Below are 22,610 nucleotides of genomic sequence, written 5' to 3'. Positions count from 1 at the left end.
CTACCTTAATACACAATTTAGGATCATAAATGAATCAAGCTACTGTTCTTTCAGACAGAATCTTGACAGAAATAAATGCAGGTAAAGTAAAGCCCTGCAGCCTCCTGGTTTCTATCTTGAATGGGCAAATGTTACAAAGGGTTTTTACTCTGCAGATAAATGCTCATTCCACCCCCTAGCCTCAGACAAAATACACTCAACTCTGTATAGGTTGCCAAATCTAGTTCCCCAGATAAGTTCTCATATTTACACCACTTCTCCTACTAACCTTCTGCACAAAGGCACTGAGTTTTCTTGTTCTGTGGCCTGGCAATTCCACTGCTCTGTCTCAGTGTCGTGATACCACTGCCACCATGTCTGCTTCTGCTTCTTCCCAACGCTTTCTCTCTTGTGTCACAGTTCTTTGTCTTCTGAGTTGAAGAGTATCAATACAAGAATCTACTTTGCAAAGGCCCCTATTTTTAGCTATTCTTTCTAGATGGTAGTGAGATCCTAATTTGTTTCTGAAATGGCTCAATTAAGCCTAACGTGATGTCCAATGTGACTAATTGCCAGGTTGGGTTTTTAGACATCGTATTTGCATAGCTACAAGGGTACCAATCTATTGTTGGGCAAGCTGCCCACTCCTCTTAAACCAGAAAATCCAACCTCAATACTATCAAGTTAACACTGACTTATAGAGAACTTATAGGACAGGGTAGAACTGCCTCTGTAGGTTTCAAAGACTGTATCTCTTTAGCAGGGTAGAGAGCCGTGTCACTCTAGGGAGGAGAAAGTGCCATCTTTCTTTTTAGGAGAAATATGTGGGTTCCAACTGTTGACCTTGGGGTTAGCAGCCCAACAGTAACCACTGTGCCACCAGAACTCATTTCTTTCATACACTTTGGCGGATGCCAAACCCACGTAAATATTTGGAAGGATTTAAGGGGCCATAGCTAGAAAAACTGTATACTTGCATAGGCCAAATAACAAATTACATTAAGTACTACAAATAATGCTACATTAAAAACATTGTTTACCTTGGGATTGAAAAATGCACTCATTATGGGCAAATGTATACTTCATTTAAAAAACAAACATATATATATATATATATATATATATATATATATATATATATACACACGCACATAGGTTTCAATCTAATATGATACATAAGTGCTTATTTTGGTGCCCTGGCTTTGACATGTAGTAAGAGTTGTACTTCTAACCTCATGATCAGAGGCAAAAATCCCATTAGCTGCCTGTTGTGGCTCTAGAGGTGCAGAAACTCTGCACAGCAGTTTTATAGTGTCCTAAAGGGTGCTGACATGTCTAACTCTACTTGATAGTGTGTTTTAAAGGGTTTCTAAAGTGATGTTGTAATTTATAGTTCCCCTAGAAAATAATTTTAAATTTATAACAGCTTTTTATATAGCTCATTTGAAATGCTTCCAGATGCTTTAATTAACAATCATCTTTAAAGTTCAATGACTTGTCATTCTCCTTGAGTCACACAGTAAGGAATTGATAATTGTGTATTCTGTGAGGTAGGGATCAAGCTCTTTTGTTTCTTCCTTTTGACATGTATATTTGATTGTCCAATCTCCATTTGTTATAAAGACATCTTATATTCACATGTCTGAAAATTGTGAATTTTAAATTTTATTGCTCAGGGTAAAAGCATATTTTCTGTCACTCAATAAAGAGACCATTACCAGTATTGGGGACTTTGTGTGTTAAGAAGTGCTAAGAACAGTAACAGCATCTGGACCTACGTGTTATGCATTACATTGTATTCTCCCATCAGTCTCCAGATTGTGCATCACCAGCATCTTAGAGGAAAGAGGAAGAAGTCCTTTGTTTGACTATTATTATTTCTGGGGTGGCATCATGAGAGATTCAAATTTGTGAACATCATTAGAGCTGATCCAGATAAGACAAAAATAAGAGCATCTCATTTGCTGGCAGTTCTAAGGACCAAAGAAAATGACCAATGCTCAGGTGATTCTGATGTATTTTATCCTTTTCTGTATGTCCTACTGGAATTGTAGGAGCCTGTGTATTATTGATTCAGTTCATTGGAAAAGTGGAAATCTGAAATAGAAGTTAGAGATGAACTTTTATTCTGATTTCAACATTGGGCTGGAGAAGATTACGAATATATTGATCATAGGGATAACACTAAACTATTTACATTGAGCATAATATGTCGCTAAGGATTTTTGGATGATGGTATCTTTCAATTCATTATTCTGTGGCCAACCCATGAGAATCATTCAAATTAAATGCTATTCCTTGTTTTTAGTGAGAAATATGATCACGTCTTTTGGAGAGTTCAGTATTCCATGGGATTTTTGCCTGAGTTTCTTTCATGTTTCTTTCTGAAGGTGATGTGTTATGTGATTTCCCAAATATCAACATTCTCTTTAATGCATCTAAAATGGGCCTTGTAGCAATAGTGGTTTAAAAATGGCTGACAGTTTCTAACATCCTCTAACTATAGATGTAGGAGAGCGAATCAACCATCAGCATCAGCTTAAACATACCTATCCCCTCCAATGGCTTTCCAGTTCTGACAGCAGTTATCTCTACCTTAGTTTTCTCCTTCTAAGTTTCAGAATTCTTTCCAGTGGCCACATACCAATTATAGTATGGAATCATAGGTTCAAGTTTTATTAAACAACAGAATGTAACTTGGTATCAGAATCAATGCGCTACACATTGGGATTCCTACTAAGGAAACATGGAGGCAAAATTTGCTCTTGTTCAGGGCAGGCCAGTTTTCTCTTTCTGCTATCAGACATTTTCCCTTCTAAAGATAGGCTCATTCCTTACTTCCATCTGTATAGGCTCCTCTTAGCTCCTTGAGGATATCTTCCTCTTGATCTTGCCTGCCTGCCCCACTATCTTGGCTGAAAAGCCCTTTATGGACCTGTCACCATTAGCTCTGTTGCTGTGTCTTTTCTCCCATTGTCATTATCTCCATTGGTACAGCTCTTGACACATGAATAGTACAGTTCATTTTGCAGGAACATCAGACTAGTCCCTATGAGGTAGAGGTTTAAGCTGTTCTGTGATTTGCTCTGCAGTATCTCACAAAAGTAAATAGCTATCAAGTAAATAACTCTTCAGGTTGTGGAAACTGGTGAGTGCCAAATCCATAGTTCATGTATCAGTCTGGAGGGTTCTCCTCATTAATGTGTTTTTAAATGGTGATGAACCAGATCCTCAGGTAGACAATAGTCCACTGCCTCACAAGTTGAAGTTGTTGAATCTGGTCAGACAAGTTAGGGGATGGTGAGGAACCCAAATGGGAAGGTCACACAACATTGTTGGCTTATAGTGGTGGAAACTCTCAAATCAGGTCACACATGTGGACCCTCAATTGCAGGGATGTCAAGGAAATGGTTAATGTATTTCTGGAAGTTGGCAAATCCCCAAACCATGGGTTCATTCTGAACTATGTGCATAAAATTGCAGACGGCTTTGACAGCACCAAACAAAGTGGCACATAAGAACATGGCAATGACAGTAACAACACCAACAAGCTAACAAACAAGCCACTGACATACAAAATTTAAAAGGAGAAAAAGACAATAAATAAATAGACAGATAGATAAATAAATTAATTAATTAAATCCGGGGCGGGGGGGAAGCCTGTTAATAGTTTAAGATCTGTTTGTTTACCTCCAAGGGTGTTTTCCAGATGAGTCTGATGGGGTGCAATGTCCTGGCCCCAAAGTCCATCCTTTATACTCCCTCAGGACCTCCTTGCTCTGCTTCCCCCACTGCTACATTGCACGCCCCCAGTGTTTTGCCTCAGTGTGGTGGGGTCAGTTCAGTCATATATCCCACACTATGTCTCCAGTGTTGTCCTGTGTAGGGCCATGTGTCAGTGCAGGATGTCGCATCTCACAATGGGGCCAGGTATATGATCCTCTCTGTACATTGGACCCTCCGAGCCGGGCTATCTTCCTCTGAGCTTGGTGGGCCCAGGTCTGCTCCACCCCATTCTTCCTCCTTCCTTGGCTTCAGCTTCCTTATGGGTGTGGTCAGTTCCTTTCCCACACTAGATGATCTATTTTCATTTTCTGTGGCACTCCCTTCCAAGATGGGGGTCAGGCTGATTCTGGTTAGGGCCGGCATAGGGGTGTTTTTGTGGATTCCTCTGTGCGTTACATTGCCCTCCTGGTCTGACGCGTCATGGTGGGATCTGTATGCACTTTCTAGTTCTGTGGAGACACAACCAATACTCTCCCCCTGGGTGAGTTAGTGCCCTGTTTCCCCTGTGCCATGAACTCAGTTTCTCCCCACTCCAATTCTCCCTTCCCTTATTTATGTTGGATTCTAATGTACCTCCCTAGGTGTGGCCTGCTCTCCATCCAACTATCAATGCTTCCACCTGTTTATTGCGAGATAAGTGCTTATTCTTCTATTCCTGGCATTCTAATTGTACTTACCTCAGGGAACTCATGTTATACCTGGCCTTTTGAATTTGGTTTACCTCGCTTAATATGATTCCTTGCAGCTCTTCCCATGAAACGACATGTTTCACGTGATCATCCATACCTTTCAGTGCTGCATAGTACTCCATTGTGTGTATGTGCCAGAGTTTACTAATCCATTCATCTATTGATGGAAACTCAGGCTGTTTCCAAGTCTTTGAGATTGTGAATTGTGCCATAATAAACACGGAAGCACAGATGACTGGTCGTGTTTTATTTGTTGCTTCCACTGGGTATATGTCCAGTAGACGGATGACTGGGTCTTAAGGTAGATCAATTTCCATTTTCTTTAAGTATCTCCAGATCGCTTTCCACAGTGGCTGTACAAATCTACACAACCACCAGCAGTGGAGGAGGGTTCCTACTTCACCACAGCCCCTCCAACACTTGTTGCTCTCTGATTTGGGCTAGCCTCAGGGGTGTTAGGTGGTATCTCATGGTTGTTTTGATATGCATTTCTCTTATGGCTAATGACCTGGAACACTTTCTCATATTCTTATTGGCCATATGGGTCTTCTCCCTAGTGAAAGTTCATTTCAGTTCTTTTGCCCATTTCCTTAGGGGGTTAACTGTTTTCCTCTTTTTGCAGGTCATGATGGTGTTGTAGATTTTAGTAATGAGCCCTTTGTCCGATGTGTCATTACTAAAAATCCTCGCCTAGTCTGTGGGTTGTCTTGTCACCCTCTTGGTGAAGTCTTTCGAAGTGCACAGGTACTTTATTCTTATTAAATCCCATTTGTTGATTTCCAGTTCACCTGTGTGTGTACCCTTCTCTATTGCAGTGAGCCTATGAGTTCCCTGGGTCAGTGCTCTGAGGTTACTCCCAATTCCTTCCTTGATGGTCCTTATGGTTTGGAGTTTAACTTCTAGGTCTGTGATCCACCTTGAATTTATTCTTGGGCATGAGGTGAGGTAAACATCTTGCTTCATCTTTCTACATGTAGGAATCCATTGTTCCCAGCACCACTTGTTAAAAAGGGCATCGCTTCCCACTTGATGGTTTGGGGATCCTTATCGAAGATCAGTTGTCTATATGCTGATGGTTTTATTTTGGGGGTATCCTTTTCCACTGGTCTGAGTGTCTGTCATTGTGCCATTACCATGCTGTTTTGACCACTGTAGCTGTGTAATAGGCATTAAAATTGGGTAAGGCAAGTCCTCCAACTGTGTCCTTCTTGAGGAGTTCTCGGCTAATTCTGGGTTTCTTCCCTCTCCATATGAAAATGGTGGTTAGTTTGTCCATTTCTTTGAAGAAGGTTGATGGTATTTGCAATTGTATAGCATTGAACTTGTAAAGTGCTTTAGGTAGGACTGTCATCTTTATTATGTTACGCCTTCCAGTCCAAGAGCAGGAGATGTTATTCCATTTGTGGAGGTCGATTTTGGTTTCCTGTACTAGGGTCTTATAGTTTTCTTTATTTAGGTCTTTAGCATTTTTTGTTATATTTCTAGGTATTTCAGTTTGTTCTTAACTAATGTAAAGGCTACTTCGTTCTTAATCCCCTCTGCCAAGGTTCTGTCTGATGTGTGTAGAAAACCTACCGACTTCTGTTTATTGATCTTCCCTATTCCTCTATCGCTGTAAGTACTCCAGCTGTCGAGCTTTTGGGGTTTTCAATGTACAGGATCATGTTGTCTGCAAATAGCAATAGCTACACCTCCTCCTCCCACATTTGGATACCTTAGATGTCCTTCCGCTGTCTTATGGTTTTAGCCAGAACCTCCAGAACAATATTGAATAGAAGTGGGGACAGGAGGTATCCTTGTCTTATACCCTTTTTCAGTGGGATTGTTTTTGTCTTTTCTCCATTGACTATGATGTTGGCTGTTGGCCTTTCATAGATAGCTTGTATCAGCTAGAGGAACATACCTTCCAATCCTATCTCAATGAGTGTCTTAATTAGAAATGGGTGTTGGATGTTTTCAAATCTTTGTCTATGTCTATGGATATTACCATATGGTTTTTATCCTTGTTCTTCTCGATGTGGCGTATAATATTGATGGATGTTCAACCATCCCTGCATCCCTCGGATGAATCCTCCCTGGTCATAGTGGATGATGTGTTTTATATACTTTTTATTCTATTGGCCAAAATTTTGTTAAGGATTTTTGCATCTATGTTCATTAAAGATAGATATTGGTCAGTAATTCTCTATACCTGTGGCATCTTTGACCTGTTTGGGTATCAAAGTAATGCTTGCTTCGTAAAATGAGTTTGGGAGTTTGCCATCCTCTTCTATGATATGGAATACTTTGTGGAGGAACGCTGTCAACTCTTCCCTGAATGCTTGGTCGAATTCTGCTGTGAAGCCATCTGGCCTTGGGGCTTTTTTTGTTGGTAGGTTCTTGATGACCCTATTCCTTCCTTCACTATGGTTTGTTGAGGTTCTTGATCTCTGAAATAATCTAGGGACAGACTGTTTTTCCAAATATTTATCCATGTCTTCCATGTTTCTGAATACATTAGAGTACAAACCTTCATAGTACTTTGTGATTATCCTTTGAATCTCATTGGGATCTGTTGTTATTGCCCTTTCATCCCTCATCCTGGCTATTGATGTTTCCTCCTTTCTGTCCTTGGTAAGCTTTGCCAGAGGACTGTCAATTTTGTTAATTATTTCATAGAACCAGCTCTTAGCTGCATTTATCTTTTGCATTGTTCTCTTGTCTTCCCACTGGTTTAACTCCTCCCTGATTTTCATTATTTCTTTTCTCTTGCTATTAGAGGGGTTGTTCTGCTGATTCTGTTCTAGTTGTTGGAGGTTTTGTGTTAATGTATCTGTCATGTGCATCTCGTTTTTTTCATATATGCATTTCATGATATCAAGCTACCTCTGATAACTGCCTTCGGAGAGTCCTATATGTTTTGATATGTTGTGTTCTTGTTCTCGTTAGTTTCTAGAAACTTCCTAATATCCTCTCTGATCTGGGCCTGTACCCATTCATGTCACAGGAGATCATTGTTCATTCTCCAATTGGTTGCCCTTGCTTTTCTGGACGTCCTCTTATTAATCTTCAGTTTTATGGCACAGTGATATGAGAAGGATGTCTGAATATATCTGTGTTTGAATTTACTCAGGCTGGACTTGTGTCCCAGCATGTGGTCTATTCTTGTAAAAGATTCATGTGAAGTCTTTTGCATGTGCATGGAAAGCTTTATAAATGTCTATCAGGCACTGATGCCTAATTACATTGCTTAGCTCTATCGCCTCTTTACTGAGCTTTTTCCCAGTGATCTGTCTTGATCTGATAGTGGAGTGTTATAGTCACCTACTATGATTGCTCAGTCTGCGATTTCTCTTTTCATCCTTTTACTAGTTTGACAAAATTTGCCACACCATTATTAGGAGCATAAATATTCAATATGCTAAGTGTTTCTTGGTTTACTTAACATTTGAGCATTAGGCAATGCCGCTCTTTGTTTCTTTTTATGGTTTGGATCTTGAAGTCCATTTTGTCAGAGATTAAAATAGCCACCCCTGCCTTTTTTTGAGTTACCATTGGATTGGTAAACTTTCTGCCAGCCCTCTATTCTTAGCATATTAATGGCTGTGCCTTAAGATGTGTCTCTTGCAGGCAGCAGACTGATGGATTATGTTTTGTGAATGAGTCCTTGAGTCTTTTTCTTTTAATGGACCTGTGGAGTCCATTTGAATTCAGAGTTATTATCACTATCTCTGGATTCATAGTTGTCATATCCTGTTTTGTGTTTTGGTTAACTTCATATCAGTGTACTGTGTTTGAGTGGAGAGTTTCTATCTTGTCTTCTTTTCCATCTGAGACCCTGTTGTCCAGGTAATTGTTGCTGGTATGTTGGCTTCTAGATGGAGATGGGCTATATGGTGGTCTCCTGTTAGTTCTTGGTGGAGATTGATCCTCTGATCATAGTGACTCAGCCAGTATCTTCTGCAGGGTCGGGTGTCTAGCACCATATCCTTTGAGTCTTTCCTTGTCCTGGAAGACCCTTATCTCACCATCTACCTTAATGGATATCTTGGTAGAGTACAGGATTCTGGGAGAGGTTTTTTTTTCAGCTTTTGGAAGATCTTGCTCTATTCTCTCCTCCTCTTCATGAAATCTGCTGATAGGTCTAAGCATATTCTTACCTGCTCTCCTTTGTATGTGACTGTCTTCCTTTCTCTTGCTGCTCTTAAAATTTTCTTTTCCCTCTAAATTGGATACTTTTACTATTCTATGTCTTGGTGTGTTCTTCTTGGGGTCTAATCTAGCTGGCATCCTTTCTGCTTCCCAGGAGTGCCTGTTTCTCCTTGTTAGGGTAGGAAAGTTTTCTTCCAGAAATTCCTTTACTATCTTGACTGTCGACTTGTGTGTTGTATTGTTCTCTAGTAGACCAATTATTTGAATATTATTCCTCTTCATCTGTAATTGATTCCAGGTTATCTTCTGCTTGTTTAATTTTCCTGTATTTCTCACTTGCTTAGGTCTGTTGGGTGTCCTCAAGATCACTGATACGGTTCTCTGCCTCCTCAAGCCTAATCTTAATTCAATGACTTTGTGTGTGGCTTCTCCTACCTCCTTTGTTAGCTCCTGCGGTTCCCTTTGGTGGGTTGATTTCTTCCCCTCTATTATGGACTTCAACTTCTCTATCATTGTATACTTATTCTGGGTTGCTTCCCTCAATTCCTGTAGTATTGCCAGCAGACGTCTGAAGATTTCCTTCTGGGGAAGATCTGTATCTGTTTATTCTATGAGAGACGTTAGCTCTGCTACTATGTTTTCTCTTTTTTTCTTGGGTTTGATGTGGTCTGTTGATTTTTCCTCGATCCTATCTTAGGCCCCCATGTTTCTGGGAGGCCAGGGGGCCCTTATCTGTGTTATTGTTAAGAATTCTTTCAGGCGATGCCTATGACCTATTCTAAAGATGGGTCAGACTGCTGTGTAGGCAGAATTCCCAGAAGGTTTAGTGAAAAGCAGTGGTGAGATGTTTCAGCGACTGGTGTGGAGGCTGAAGCCTCAGTGAGTGCCCCCGGGCTGCTTTGACCTTTTCTGTCAGGATACCCTTAGCACCCCCCCTTTTTTTAGTAATAAAAACGGGAAAAGTTCAAAATTAAAAAATAATTTTTTTTAAAATTGGGAGGAAAAATAGAGAAAGACAGAGAAGGAGAAGCTATAAAAGAGGAGATAAGAAGTGATAAGTGAAGTGGAAGGAGCAAAAAAAGATAGAAAACCTATAGAAAAGGGACAGAAGAGAAGTAATAGTAATAATGAAAAGGAGGAAGAAAAAGAGAGAAAACACAGAAAGTGAAAGAAAAAAAGAAGAAAACAAGCATGAAATTATATATATATGTGTATATATATATTTAAATTCCCCCATTCTTTTCCCTCCAAGTTAGAAATGCCTTATAGAAGGCGGAGGTGGGCCAGTCCTCACTACCACAGGACATGTTGCTGATCTGGGCTCTGGAGCAGGGCTATGTGAGTGAAAAATGCTCCTCCGATCAACCAGCACTCCCAGGTCCCTGCAGTCCTGTAGAGTTAAGCCTGTGGGCAGAGGCTACCAAGGCGGGAGAAGCCCCAGAGGGGTAAGCTTCCTGCACTGGCAGGAAAAGACTGGGGCCACAAGGGGTGCTGAGGGAGGCAAAGGCCGCAGGGCTCGCCTCCTGTACCAGCTGGAAAGGGTTGGGGTAGGCTTAGAAACTGGTGCTAGGGTTCCCGCAGTGCACTGCACTGGTGAAAGCCAGCTGGAGCATACAAACAGTACTGGTGGGGACCGCAGAGCCACGACCTCGGCTCCTTGCAGGCAGGGAGCAGCGCAGGCTCCTTAGCGTCGTGTTCCGAGCTGGATCAGAGGGCGGTGAGTCTGCCCTCCACCCTGGGAGGAACGCGCCAGAACAGGCTCAGTACTCAGCCACAGGCTGCTGGAAACCGCGCAGCACACCGGGGAAGGCAAAGCTGCTCCAGCGGGGCCACAAAGCCCTTTTGCTCGCATTCCTAACTGGCAGGAGCACCCACTGTTATGCCCAGGGATGTCAACGCTGGAAGGAACGCCCCGAGTCAGGTGGCTTTAGCGCTCCCCGGGCTGCGGGCACTGGACTCTGCGGTGGTGCAAGTCAGCCTGCAGTAGCTCCTGCGTAAATGCAGCATCAGGGACAGAAGCGGTTTGCGCTCCGGGTGAAGGCCCTTGCTGGTGGGAAGTGAAGCGGGAGCTAGGCTGACGGAAGGTGGGGGGTGGGGGGGGTTGGGGGTCAGGCATACGAGGTGGCAGTGGAGAGGTCCCCTGCACCAATGGGGGTGGATGGTCCCCCGTGGGGGTTGCCCAGGCAGCCACTAGTAGCCTGTAGACCAATTACCCAGGCCTTGGTTGAATGGAGTGAGGGATGCGGCCCAAGGGCAGATCCGTGCCATCTGGGGAGAGGGGAACCACGGGAAAGGGAAGATTCTCTCCAGGTGGGGTCCCTCGAGTGGGCAGTTGCTGTAGGGGGTCCCACCACCACTGTGCCTGTTTCGGCAGAGCAGTCAAGCAACTCGGAGCACGGGGTCCCGGTCTGGGGATGGAGTGAGACTATAGCTAGACGGAGCTGCGGTGGCGGGAGCTTAATGACACGATATGTCCCACAAATCGGATCCTGGATTACCGAGGCCCTGGCTCAGGACAAATGTGTGGGGTGGGGTGCTGTCCCGGTGGATATTTCACTCATCAGACTCCTTCCACTCGGCTACCTGGACAGTAAACCCGCCTTGTTTGAAAGTACTCTCAGAGTATGCTGGTCTCCTGATCCGCCATCTTCCCAGAAGTCCTTGGTTAAATTTTCAATACATATATAGTTTTAATTATTCTATTGTGAGTCTTACAGATATCATAACATTCCATAGTTCTATCACATGAAACACTATTAAACAATTGCTACCACAATGTTTCCAAACATTTTCTTTATTTTAGAACTCCTTGATATCAGCTCCCCTTTATTCCCTCTCTTCAATCTCTTTATTGTGGAAAACAGAACCTTCATAAAAGTGTAAGCAGCCTCTTCTCTATACTTCTTACCAGCAGGGCTTAGAAGACAAGGGCTAACGCTAGAGGAAATTGTCCAGAGTCTAGAGGATATAGATAAAGGTGATAACACACAATCCTCCAGGTACAAAGAGTTTTCTCTACACTGCTTTCCGTTAGATGAAAGTATAAAGCTGTCTCCTAAAGACATCCAACTTTTGCTACTCATCTAAAAGATGCCTAGCTTTAAGAGCAATAAGGTTCTCTTTGTTGCTATCAAGGAGTCAACTATTCCTTTGTCTCTTACATGCCTTCTGGATGGGTCCTAAGAGACAGTTGTGTAACTGAGGGGCAGAAATAAAAAGGGAGAGAAAAGTATTTCTGTGGTCACCTCATCCATGATGTCAGGTCTGAGCTGGATAGAGAGAATATATACACTCACCGATTTATATTAACTCCAGGCATGCAAACCCATCCCCACCCCACAACACACACACACACACACACACACACACACAGACACCTACCTACATAATGAGGTGGGAAGTTTCTTTATGCTGGAGGTCCCTTAGTTCATTGGTTGAGTAACTTAACACCAGTGCTGAGGGCAGTTAGAGGGGAGTAACTTGTCCCCTGACTGGGAATATAATATGAGTGTGTCTGCTTCTATACATAAAGCTGGTGGCTGTTAGAGATTAGCCATGTGCTCCTATGAGGTATCATTAAGGTATCACTACAATGGGAGGATATTGTGGGGATGATGGGGATGAATTTTCATTAGGACCATATGACTGGGACTCTTCTCTAACATACAAATATGAAGGCCTCCCTCCACCCAGAATACTGGCCTTGCAGGCTTCTTTAATGCAGACAATAGAGAATTCATCTACAAATACTCTCTTCCTGGTCCTCAATTTCACAGCTTGATACTTATCATGAAGTGTTTTAAAACGTTCAGGGTGTCCCAGATTCACACTTTGCCCATTCTGTTGTGTATTGGCTGCTAGAGACTTTCATGTCTCACTCCTATATAAACACTGCTAAATGACGTCGATCACTCATCAGCATTACAGATCAGACTGCTATACCCTATTTTTTGCTGTCTGCTTTATCTTCCTTTATGTCACATGCTACTTCTACGGACCCATTTAACTGTGAGGCTGGATCCCACAGTTTATGTCTGCTTTAAGAGTTGGTACAAAACTTTAATAACACTTGTAGTTATTGTTTTTACTTGCAGGCATGTGAAAATTAACCCACCCATGGCAACATTGTAACTCAGGAGAGATCTTGCAATGCACTTGTTTTTGATGATGAGCATGACACCAATATTCATGAATTTGTCAGTCTCAGCCTTATAAACCACTTAAATCTAAAAATAACTAGTGCTTAAAGTACAATAACATATACAATATCAGTTTTTAAACATATCATTTTGACAACTTGCCATTTTTCTTGATAGTGCTTCATATATTCTGTCTTCCAATTATTAGTACATGTTTGTAGGCAGCTATTTTTTCTCATGCCATGTCACCCAGTGAAGGTCCTCAAAGCATTACTCCATCCACATCATTACTGTTGACTGTACTTTGAGAACTTAGTACTTCTAAAGTGTTATTTAAGTGCCATTAAACCTGAGGGGCTAATGTTCTAGAAGTTAATCACCAGTTCTTCCTCCTAGTCTGTATTTCTGGAATTTCCACTTAGACCTGTGCACCATGTGTGATCCTGATGATATTTTAAATACTGGTGGCAGTGTTTTCGATGTCACAGCAATCTGCACACCCCCACAGGAAAACACTGGAAGAGGAGTTTTGTAAGCTAGACTGTAGGCTTTCCATAAGTCTCATATATACCTGTAAAATTGTGTTCTCCGAAGTTGAACATTCTGCATTTTTCACATTTCGTTTGTCTAGTACTTAGTTGTCTTTCAGGAAAGATTGATGGAATGAATACATCTGATCTCAAGCACCTGAAATTAGCAGGCCTTACCACCCTTGTGGGTCTGTGTCTTGCTTGTATTTATATTCTTTTTATATTTTCACGGTCCTATTAAGCAACTACCAAATCTGTGTTCATTCATTATTTTCACACCCAAACTGATTTCTATAATAACTGTGTTTACCATTTGGATTGTTTACGCAATTCTAAAATAAAGAAGTCAGTAGTTTTCAATGAGACGAGAGAACTTTTCTTGATATTGAACAGGAACAATTTTATACTGGAATGAAATTCCCTGATTGTGAAAAATCCAGTAGTATGAAGTCACAATGCATTCAGCATCAGGAATCTGACAAAACTGAGAAACCACGCATAGGTGATAAATGTGGGAGAATCTTCTTCAAGGAGTCTTTCCTCTGTGAGCACCACTTCAGTCAAATTCTTGATAAGACTTATGAATGCATTCAGGGTGGGCAAGGGTTCGACAAATCATTCAAACTCACTGTACATTATCAAACAGCACATAAAGGACAAAACCCATACACAGGGTTGGAATATGGCAAAGTTTACCACAGTAATACATATTGCGAGGAACACTAGAAAACTCATGTGGTAGGTACCCCCTGTGTATGCAGTGAATGTGGGGAAGGATTTAACAGGAACAGTGATCTCACTGCTCATCAGCAAACTCCTACTGGAGAGAAACCCTATGTATGTCATGATTGTGGCAAAGGTTTCATTCAGATAGCACATCTCAAAATTCATCTACGAAGTCATACTGTAGAAACTCCTTATGTATGCAGTGAGTGTGGCAAAGCTTTCAGTCAGAAGCAATGCCTAACATCACATCAGACATTTCACACAGGAAAGAAACTGCATATCTGTGGTGAGTGTGGAAACACCTTTATTAGGAAGACCAAACTTACTGTTCATCAGCGAACTCATACTGGAAAGAAACCCCATGTCTGTGGTGAATGTGAAAAAACCTTTATCTGGAAGAAGAACCTCACTGATCATCAGTGAACGCCTACTGGAGAAAAACCTAATATATGCGATGAGTGTGGTAAAGCTTTCAGTCAGAAATAATACCTTACAGCACATCAGACATTTCTTTTTTTTTTTAAACAATTTATTAGGGGCTCATACAACTCTTCTCACAGTCCATACATATACATACACCAATTGTATAAAGCACATCTGTACATTCTTTGCCCCAATCATTTTCTTTTTTTACATTTTGTTAGGGACTCATACAACTCTTATCACAATCCATACATATACATACATCAATTGTATAAAGCATATCCATATATTCCCTGCCCCAATCATTCTCAAAACATTTGCTCTCCACTTAAGCCCTTTGTCAGGTCGTCTTTTTTTTCCCTCACTCCCTGCTCCCCCCTTGCTCATGTGCCCTTGGTAATTTATACATCGTTATTTTGTCATATCTTGCCCTATCCAGAGTCTCCCTTGCCCCCATTCTCTGGCGTCCCTCTCCCAGGGAGGAGGTCACATGTGGATCCTTGTAATCAGTTCCCCCTTTCCAACCCACTCACCCTCCACTCTCTCAGCATCGCCCCTCACACCCTTGGTCCTGAAGGTATCATCCACCCTGGATTCCCTGTGCCTCCAGCCCTCATATGTACCAGTGTACAACCTCTGCCCTATCCAGCCCTGCAAGGTAGAATTCGGATCATGGTAGTTGGGGGGAGGAAGCATCCAGGATCTGGGGGAAAGCTGTGTGCTTCATCGGTACTACCTCGCACCCTAATTAACCCATCTCCTCTCCTAAGCCCCTCTATGAGGGGATCTCCATTGGCCGACACTTGGGCCTTGGGTCTCCACTCTGCACTTCCCCCTTCATTCAATATGGTATATATATATATATATATATATATATATATATATATATATATATATATATATATATACACACATATATCTTTTTTTTTGCATGATGCCTTATACCTGCTCCCTTTGGCACCTCGTGATCACACTGGCCGATGTTCTCCTTCCATGTGGGTTTTTTTTGCTTCTGAGCTAGATGGCTGCTTGTTCACCTTCAAGCCTTTAAGACCCCACACACTATCTCTTTTGATAGCCGGGCACCATCAGCTTTCCTCACCACATTTGTTTATGCACCCATTTGTCTTCAGCGATCCTATCATGGAGGCGTGCTGTCAATGATATGGTTTTTTTGTTCTTTGATGCCTGATAACTGATCCCTTCGGGACCACTTCCATGTGGACTTTGTTGCTTCTGGCTAGATGGCCGCTTGTTTATCTTCAAGCCTTTAAGACCCCAGTCACTATCTCTTTTGATAGCCGGGCACCATAAGCTTTCTTCACCACATTTACTTGTTCACCCACTTTGGCTTCAGCAGTTGTGTCGGGAGAGTGAGCATCATAGAGTTCCAATTTAATAAAAGAAAGTATTCATGCATTGAGGGAGTGTTTGAGTAGAAGCCCAAGGTCCTTCCGCCACATTAATACTTAACCTATAAATATAGACACATAGATCTATTTCCCCATCCTCCTGTATATATTTGCATGTACATGTCTTTGTCTAGACCCCCATAAATGCCCTTTGACTCCTAGCTCTTTCCTCCATCTCCCTTGACTTTCCTCCTGCCCTACTACCATGCTTCGTCGCCACCTGGCCTAGAGTATACCTCTTCTCTAAGCAACCTTACACTTGATCATTTCCCACCAGGCCTGCCACTCCCCCCCTCTCTACGATTTTGGGTCCCATGTTGTTATCTTGTCCTTGTGTTTGTTAACACCACTTCCTTACCCCCCTACCCCGCCACTCCAAGTCCTCCCGGAACTGTCGGTCTCATTGTTTTTCCTCCAGATAGTTCATCCAGCCTGTCCTATTCAGACAGACCTGTGGAGACACTAACATGCATGAAAGCAAGACAGAGGAAAACAAAGCAACAGTATACAACCAGACAACAAGACAACAAAACAACAAAACAACAAAAACAAACCACTGACAAAGAACAAAACAAAACACTTCACAAGAGAAAAGCTTGTAGTTACTTCAGGGATCGTTTGCTGTCCCTTTGGAGCATTTTCCAGTCCAGTCTGTTGGGGCACCATGCCCTGGCCCCAAAGTCCACTTTCAGCATTCCCTGGGACCTTGCCACTCCATTCCCTTGCTGTTCCGCTGCAGTCCCCTGTGATTTGCCTCGGTGTAGTGGGATCAGATCAGGTGAAATTCCCACACTGTGTCTCCGGTGCTGTCCCCTGTATCGCTCTTAGTCACTGATTGGCATCATTTCTCACAGTGGGGCCAGTCATGTTGTTCGGTCTGTGGACTGCCTGCTCTACTCAGGAACATCATCCTCACGGCCTGGTGGGCCAGGCTGTGCTCCACTCTCTCCTCCTGCCCCTTCATCTGCTCCCGTGTGCTCTGATCAGATATGTCCATCACCCGGAGCTGCAGAGTCAATGTCGTCCTTTGGAACAAATTCTTTTTGGGGGAGGGGCAGGAATCCACTTAATTTATGGTGCTGGGGCCAGTCTCCCCGACCTCTCCACTGGTTCCCTACTCCACGCCGGGATATTGCATTCACACCTTGCGGCACTGGGTTGAAGTCTGCTCCCACTTTTCCTGTGGAGATATAAACAATACCCTCCCCATGGGTGGATTAGTGCCCCATGCACCCACTACCCTTTTCTTCCTTATATTCATCCTTTGTTTTCCTTTACCCCTCTCCTCCACCATTGCATCAGACATTTCACACAGTAAAGAAACCCCATGTATGTGGTGAATGTGGAAAAACCTTTATCAGGAAGACAAACCTTACTGTTCATCAGTGAATTCATACTGGAGAGAAACCCTATGTATGTGATGAATGTGGAAAAGCCCTTGGCAGGAAGAATGTTTTTACTGATCATCAGTGAATTCACACTGGAGAGAAACTGTCTCTGATGAATGTGGAAAAACCTTTGTAAGGAAGAATGTTTTTACTGATCATCAGCAAACTCATACTGGAGAGAAACCCCATGTATGTGGTGAATGTGGAAAAACCTTTTCCTGGAACAGTAACATCACTGTTCATCAGCGAACTCATACTGGAAAGAAACCTCATGTATGTGGCGAATGTGGAAAAGCCTTCATCAGGAAGCATCATTTCGCTGTTCATCAGTGAATTCATGCTGTAGAAAAACACCTTATGTATGCTGTGAGTGTGGTAAAGCTTTTAGCCGAAAGCACTCCCTTACATCACATTATATAATTCACACAGGAAAGAAACTGTTTGCATGTAGTAAATGTGGAATATCTTATATTTCGAACTCAAGTGTCATTCAATACGAGAAAATTGTTAGCAAGAAAACCTTTCAATGAGGTTAATGTAACAAAGCTTTCAAAATAAAGGTACTAGGGTGTGGTCTGGGCTGATTGCAGGGCCAGATAATGGTAACTTACCATGTGGCTTTCCATACTCAGAACTGCTGTCACTTTTCTGACATGGTCCACAGGGGTAGACAGAGGGACTTCCAGTCTTCCATATGGTGCATAGTCCCCTTCTTGCTCTTCAAGCTTTCAATTCCCCAAAGAACTGGACCTTGTGTTTCTGGAACATAGCTATGCCAAGCAATAGGGAGCCCACCCAGATGCTAGTAGTCCCTACCCCACCTCCATTCTCTTTGTTACCCGCCCCCCCCCCACATTCACCCCACTGAAGACAGCACAAAAGTACCATAAAATACGAGTGAAGATATTAGAAGACATATGGAAACAATTAGTCCAGAGGAAGAATGGACCATAGTCATCCTCAGCTTCCATGTATCTGAGACCAGAAGAATTATATCGTGCCCAGCTACCACTGCTAATTTACTCTGAAAGGTATCACAAAAGAAAGTCCAGAGTGAAGTGGGAGAACAAAGTGGAACAAAATCCAAAATCATAAAATAGACCAGGCTTCACATGAGAAAAAAGAGCATTCGCTGAAAAAGCAGTTGATTCTAAGACGTGTATACTTGTGTATAAAATGATCCACTCTGGAGTATTGGAGACAATCACTGGCTGTATTAGTACAAGAAAATAATCTCTTGTCTTTCATGCATATGCAGGGAGCATGGAGAATGAAAAGGATAGTAAAGTTGTACCAACCCAATGTGCTATGAAGGTATTTAAAACAACCCTTATTGAGTTCCAGAATCATGAACATATATTAAAGATGATTAAAGGTATAAAGACTGCTTCAGTAAACAAAATCCACCTAAGATCATCCACATGAGCGCAGAAAAAAAATGCACTGTTTCTCAAGAATGCAGAGCGTTGGAATTCCTTGTCCAACAGTTGTCATGCTCAAGAAACACATTTCAGTTATGTCTTTTATGGCCACAATGTTCCCACTCCTAAATTAAAAGAAGTAAAGCTCAGTAGTGAATTGAAAGATGCCCAGTATCAAAGTCTTGATATGATGCAGCGGTTACATAATGAATGTCCACTGATCCATCCTGACATCAGTGAGTATAACAAGCTGTGGCATGCTGGAAAGATCTGGTTGAGTGATGTCAGCCAGTCTGTAGAACCAACGTCATGGCCTGGAATTCCTCTTCCGGAACTGTAAGAATGTCTCCCAGACTTTCCAGAAAGGAGGAGTTATGGAGCTCTCAATGAATGAGAACTCCTTAATGCTGTTGCAGGCTTAAACATCTCAGCAGATAATGAAGCTGATTTCTCAGCTGACATAGAAGCTTTGGAGAAAATGAATGAAGATCATGTTCAGAAGAATGGAAGGAAAGCTGCTTCATTTGTGAAGGATGACAGAGGTCTACCAGAACTACATCATGAATCACACCCATGACCGCTGACTTTCAATATTAACAGTGACCGTGACCATAATTCTAGTGGAAAAATTATTCTCTATAGTACTATGAAAAATGCAAATTTTGTTTCACAAAAGCTGATGGAAACAGGCATAACCTTTCATTGGGGCATCATGAAATGGAATTGAATGGAACGTCTTCCACATTATGACACCCAAGAAGAGACATAAGTTTGTGGAGAAGATAAATGCATAAGAACTAAAGTATCATGGCCCAAAAGCGTCTTTAAATTTTCAAAATTTTTGCATGTAGTTAATATGGTTAAAACTGTAATTCATAGCCATCATGTAAAAGGATTATTTGAAAGCATGGGCTGTAAGATTTAAACCATGTTTGGCACATTCCATGTTCAGTTTACATTTTATTCAAACTAGTTATTAATTTTCAAGGGAAATATGGCAAATGAGAAATAGTAGACAATTCAATGGGGAAAAGTACCTTTAAAGCAGCTCAGGTACCAAACTAACCAGCTGATTTAAGTGATCTGATCTTTTAATAGTCTCTAGTACTGCAACTGGAAGGGCCTCTCTGCATGAAAAGCAAGCTCTCTACTTTCATTAGTTTGCTAGGGTGAGGTTTATGTAAAACTAAAACATGGTGAATCCTACTGTTGCTATTAAGTCAGATTAGATAAAGAAAAATCCAAAACGTGTTAGCACTTTTAAATGCCAAATATGTTCTTCTTAAACACATTTTTTATTTCTTTGATACAGTTTTTAACTGCATTTCAAAAAAGTCTTAGGGTATATTTTTCAATAATGTGATGTACGCTGAGTTTGAACTGCTGGGTTCTGTGTTAGATATGAAGCTGTGGATCATTAACCTCCACCCCATTCACGGCTCCTTAAGCTATGCTTTCACTTTTATGAAGAGAATTGGATATATATGTTTTAATCCTAAAATGTCTCTGAAGATTGTATAACTTAGGAACTTGACTCAAATTATAAAATGATGCAGATTTCACAACTTCTGAATTGTTTTGTTTTACCCAATTTTTGTTGTTGTTGCTTTTACTTGTATCGCCCGGGGGGGGGGGCAGGGGGCAGGATGAGAAAGCCGGAACTAGATAGGATTGCCTATGATGGTTAATACTGAATTTCAAATCTGCTGGTCATTATTTCTAAATACTATGTTCTTAAGATGAAATCATCCCCCTGGTAACACAATATTTGGGAGCTTTCACTACTTTAAGGTTTATGTCTAACACATAGGGTTACACAAACATCTTTCATAGCTAATGTTTTGTGTACTTCTACTGGCTTTTCCAAGGTTCAGCTTTTAGCGTTAATCAGGATGGAAGAGCTTGATGAATTCTCTGTTTTGTGTTGCTTAATTTTTTGTAACATAATTCATCCAGATTTAAGTTGACTGTTGAAGTCATTCTACATCAATTTTATTTTTCCTATTAAGTTCAGTGAAATCTTTACTTTTTCTGTCCTGTATTAGAGCCCTGGTGGAGCCCCATTGGCTGCCAATCCATCAGTTGCTTAACCAGGCCCTTCATGGAGAAGAAGGCTTTGCATGAGAAAAAAGAGCATGAGGGGGAAAAAAACAAAGCCTGAGGGGAAAAAAAACAAAGGCATCTCATCATGTCCTACAGGGTCGAACTGATGTCAGGGAGTTTGTTTGGTTAGTTGTCTTGGTTCATATTTTACAATAAATGTTATTTTTGATATTAGCATTTTTGTGCTATTTTTTCTTTACCTGATTCTTTACTAGCATTTCAGGAAACATTCATTTATGTGGAATGTTTCTGAATTACTGTCTTTAGATTTACTTTTTAAAAATTCCTTGAGGCACAACTTGTTAGTGGAATTGGAAATTGCCCAGGATTGCAACAGGAGCTAAGTATCAACAGATAGAGATACCCTTCCAACTAAGTAAACTTCCAGAACAGCATACTGAGCCAAGAGCAATCTGAGAAAACCCACTCCATGTGGACAAATTCTGTTCTCTCTGGGGGAAACAATAGCTGTCTGCCTTAGTAGAATTCTCTTGGTGAACCAACATGCCTGGAGAGAGTGCATTTGCTCTCACAGAGAAATCAATTAACTGGAAGAGATTTTCAGAGAGATAAAGAAACAAAAGCACAGCATTCCAAGATACATGGAACATCCATGAGAACGGGGTTTTCTAACTCTATTTTGCAGCCATGAATTACCACGACTATCAAAGCCAGAACCCAAGTCTTAAAATCATTACTTTCCAACCTATCATGGAGGAATTTAAGGATTTCAACAAATACATTGTTTATATGGAATGCCAAGGTGCCCACCTGCAGGCCTGGCTAAAATAATCCCATCTGAGCAGTGGACAGCCAGACAGAACTATGACGATATGGATGATATCCTGATAGCCAGTCCTGTGCAGCAGGTAGCTACGGGGCAGACAGGTGTCTTTTTGCTAGATCATAAAACAAAGAAATCCATAACCGTAAAGGAGTATCACCACTTGGCCAACACCGACAGATATCACACACCGGGATGTTGAGGATTTGGAGCGAACATATTGGAAGAGCCGCTTGCATGATTCTCCCATTTATGGGGCTGGGGTATGTGGCTCCTTATTTGGTGAAAACACTGAGCTTTGGAAGCTCAGACACCTGGGAATGATCCAGGATCTTTTGGAGGAGTGTGGAATTGTCATCATAGGCATCCACACTTCCCTCCTGTACTGTGTCCTGTGGGAGACCACCACCGCTTGGCTCACAGAGGACATGGACCTGTACAGCTTCAACTACCTGCATTTCAGGGAGCCAAAAATGTGGTATGTGGTGCCCCCTGAGCACGGAGCCTGCCTGCAGAGACTGGCCAGGGAGCTTTTCCCTGGCAGTTCCAGTGGTTGCATAAACTTACTGTGGCACAAGGTGGCCCTCATCTCACCCAGGGAGAATGGCATTCCCTTTGTTCGGATCACCCAGGGAGCAGGCGAATTCACGGTCACATTCCTCTATGGCTAATATGCTGGCTTCAATCACGGTTTCAACTTTGTGGAATCCATCAATTTTGCCACCCTGCTCTGGGTTAATTATGGTAACACTGCTGCTCAGTGCAGCTGCGGGGAATCCAGAGTCACATTTCCCATGGACGCCTTCGTGCGCATTCTGCAACCCGAGTGCTATGAGCTGTCGAAATAGGGCAGGAACTACACCTTCGTGGACCACGTGGAGCCCACAGCACTGACCAGCCCGGAGTGGACGGCCTGGAAGGAAGCCCGGGCACATGCAATGAACAGGCAGAGTCTGCGGTCCTTTAAGCCCCGCAAGGCCAGGCATCACTCTCAAACGCTGGCTACAGACAGTGGGCTTGGGGGGCTGTGTCCTAGTGTTTCCTCATCCCACACACCGCTCCTGAGCAGGCAGCTCTACTGTGCAGCCTGAGGTCCCTA

At 42.2% G+C, this 22,610-nt stretch overlaps 1 pseudogene; it reads left to right on the top strand.

Annotated features, from left to right (window-relative positions):
- LOC142427516 (serine/threonine-protein kinase RIO3 pseudogene) overlaps window positions 1-19,201 on the top strand; it is a 102,023-nt pseudogene extending 82,822 nt beyond the window's left edge.
- The last annotated feature ends 3,409 nt before the right edge of the window (window positions 19,202-22,610 follow it).

This window comes from Tenrec ecaudatus, chromosome 15 (assembly GCF_050624435.1).
Source record: "Tenrec ecaudatus isolate mTenEca1 chromosome 15, mTenEca1.hap1, whole genome shotgun sequence".
NCBI classification, from domain to species: domain Eukaryota; kingdom Metazoa; phylum Chordata; class Mammalia; order Afrosoricida; family Tenrecidae; genus Tenrec; species Tenrec ecaudatus.
This window is presented reverse-complemented; position numbering and strand designations above follow the sequence as displayed.